The sequence below is a fragment of the Rhynchophorus ferrugineus genome, unplaced genomic scaffold (genome assembly GCF_030347505.1).
Source record: "Rhynchophorus ferrugineus isolate W39M unplaced genomic scaffold, kcgeb_rfMv2 rfM11, whole genome shotgun sequence".
Lineage (NCBI taxonomy): Eukaryota > Metazoa > Arthropoda > Insecta > Coleoptera > Curculionidae > Rhynchophorus > Rhynchophorus ferrugineus.
In genome coordinates, this window is record NW_027472590.1 from 13,929,092 (window position 1) to 13,932,236 (window position 3,145).

General features: G+C 35.1%; 1 non-coding gene across 1 annotated transcript; it reads left to right on the forward strand.

Moving 5' to 3' along the window:
- Positions 1–350: 350 nt before the first annotated feature.
- LOC143205384 (U6 spliceosomal RNA) lies at positions 351–455 on the forward strand. The gene has a single exon (XR_013007814.1). It is a non-coding gene; the product is annotated as a U6 spliceosomal RNA (small nuclear RNA).
- The last annotated feature ends 2,690 nt before the right edge of the window (positions 456–3,145 follow it).

Below are 3,145 nucleotides of genomic sequence, written 5' to 3' on the forward strand. Positions count from 1 at the left end.
CCAATACAACTGATCAGATAAACGCTATTAGTTTGCCAGTTTAGAACATCTGCCGATAATATATCGTTTCGAAATGTGGTTCGGTCGAGGTATCGAATACTTCTTGCAGTGACTTGTTTCGAACGTAATTGGGCCAAAAAGTGAATAGTCTAGCCTAATAAAAACAATGAGACATCACATTGATGATATTGTGGTATGATGATATAATGTATGTATTTCTGAGGCTTAAGGTTCATAAGGTTAATAAAGACTAAAATTAACTAAAATTATTTTATTAGTAGAATGTAATTTCAGTTACATTTAGAGAGATTTTATTCATTTAGTAATTCACTGTCATTAAATTTGAAACATTATCCCTTCGCCGATACATATAGTAAAACTGGAACGATCTAGAGAAGATTAGTATGGTTTCTGCGCAAGGAGACACTCAAAATCCGAAGCCCTGCTACACTACACACCCTGCTATGCCTCCGATCCACCTAGTACTACTAAATGTGTATACTTTATATAAGTTCATATGGTTTAGTTCGCTTCAATCTTCTGATTGCCAACGCGTTTTCCAGTAGTTATATTGCTTCCACGTTAGTATGATTTAGTAATCTTCTTTCGTGTTTCAAAGCGAAATCTTGGATAACTTCGCAAATCCATTTGATTTCCAGGTCATCGTGCAGTTCTTCGTTGGTTACGTAGCGATAGCGAAATAATTTTGCTTTGGCAGCTTTGGAGGCCTAGTTGATTTGAATTTTTAGTGCAACCCCAAATTTGCAACCCATAGGTCCCAACTGGTCTTATGTTTCTCTGATGAATCAATCTCCTTGATTTTAGATTAAGTTGAGGCAACAAGAACAAGTTTTAGTTTTATCATTAGTTAAGAACAAGTTTGATTTAATTGCCGACGAACCAGTATAGTTGTTTCATCTCGGTTCTAATGTGCTTTTGCATTTTGTGTAACATGATGTTTCCAATTTAATCTACCGTCAAGATGGATGCCGAAGTATTTAGCTGATTCTGCTTAAGGAATCGACCATCCATTGAGCGACATAATTAGGTTTTTATTATTTCGCCGTAGTACAAAATACGCTACCTTGTGGAACTCAAGTTGAAATATTTTTTAAGGCCGAGAACGCCATTTCGTGCATAGTTTTCCTTCCTTCGTGCAAGACTGTTCCGAAAAGATATATCTCCAACAGTTGACAATAGTTACGCGGTAAGAATTCGCTCATCTTACAGATTAATTCCAAATGCCAAATCCGATCAAAAGCTTGCAAGACATACAGGAATATTGCAGGGCAGTGTTTCTTTTCCTCAAATGTCTTTTCAATAGCTGCAATTACTCTTACTTGATCGATTGTTGAGTGGTGATTTCGAAAACCAAACTGGATATCTAGTAGCATTACAAATCGTCTAACACCTTTAAATATCATTTTCTCAAATAGTTTTGATATTGCAGGTAGCAACACTCCTAAAGTGAGAAGATTAGCGATAAGGATAGAGTGAGTTCTTCATGCCAATATGACGCATCTTAAAGTTTATCAGTCCTGTTACTAATTGCGAATAGCAATAAGATCATTTTAAAGTGTAATAGAACCATTGAAGTTGGCCAAGTTGCGAGAGAAATCAAGATTGATGGTAAAACCTTTCTTCAACGGCCTAGCATTTTGCTTATAAATTTTTGGCGATTAGAGAGTACCGTCAGCATGGGAGACTGCGAATGCGAACTTGATTCCCCCTATAGTGAAAAAAGGAAATAGTAAGGATCATAGAACTATCTTCCTATAGATTCCTATCAACCTTTGGGGAAATACTTATGAAAATAAAAATGAGATTTTAAAGAAATAAAACATGGTTTAAACCAAATCAGAATTATGTAGATAATTTTTCGAATTTTGGCAGATTACTAACATAATGCAAAACATTTATTTTGGACCATGTTGGACGCTGAACATTACTATATTAGTTAGTTCCTTAAAAATTATTAAACTTCATCAGACATCTTACAATGGTTCTAATAACTGAGTGTCCGTTCATTGACATCAGAGATGCTGTTCACCAAGAAGATTTTGTTTCTCTATTGGTTTTTAACAAATTGATTGAATGCAATTATGTGAACAATTTTTAAAAACGGAAGCGGGCGGGATTAAATAAGAAAGTAGCGACGTCTACTGTTGAAGCACTAATCCGAATCGATCAACTTTTGCTGGAACTTTTAGTTCCAATTTGTTTGTGTGCAATTAGTTTGTCAATTATTCTTTGTGGTTTTAAGACTTAGATATAATTACACATCGATATTTATAAGACTGAAGTCATTAAAAAGAAATGCTTAAGGTAAATTCTACATGTTCACCTCTGAGAACATGTTATAGGTGAAGATGGGTCAATGTTGAATCAAAGATAGAGGAAGCTCTCCCAGTCTTTTATGAAGAAATGGGCCTTTTGGATAGAACGTGGAAAGGACAGCCACAAAAATCATATCTATGAAGATCATGATCCCCTCCAGGATTCAACTATGATATTTTTTGAGTAATCTTTGACTTCAAAATTGTAAAAAAACATTTAAAGGACTCAATAAAATAAAAAAATAACTATAGGTAAAAGGACTGAAATGCTATTAGGCAAATTTTCATAGATGTGTATATATCCGGGGTCAAAGTAAAAACAGGAAGAAAGGCTAATTACTCATTCTAATTGATAAAATTACTTTTCGCGCAACAATGAAGATGCAAAGTGACCGAAGCGGTAAGATGGCGCCACGTTAATTTCCCAAATTTCCCGGAAACACAAAAGACCTTAGGAGTGTAGATTTATGAATGAATTATATGCGGCGTCGCATTTAGAACTTGTAACAAAAGGTCATTTTAGCCGAAGTTTGGTAAGCTATTGTGTGCGAAACGCCCCGCGGCTGCAGCCTTGGTGTAAATTGCTTTTACTTGCTCTTTTGCCGGCCACTTTTTAAAGCATTATATCTGGAGAACATTAAAAATTTTAAACGCAACAGCGAAAGGGTTGTTCTTAATAAAGCTGCATTAAGGTTTTTGGTCGTCTGCGCGATATTATATAACGAAATATATTTATATTGTTCTAAAAGTTTGGTGCAGCATCGAACGTTGACGTTAATTAACATGTCGCCGGATATAAGCATTAATAA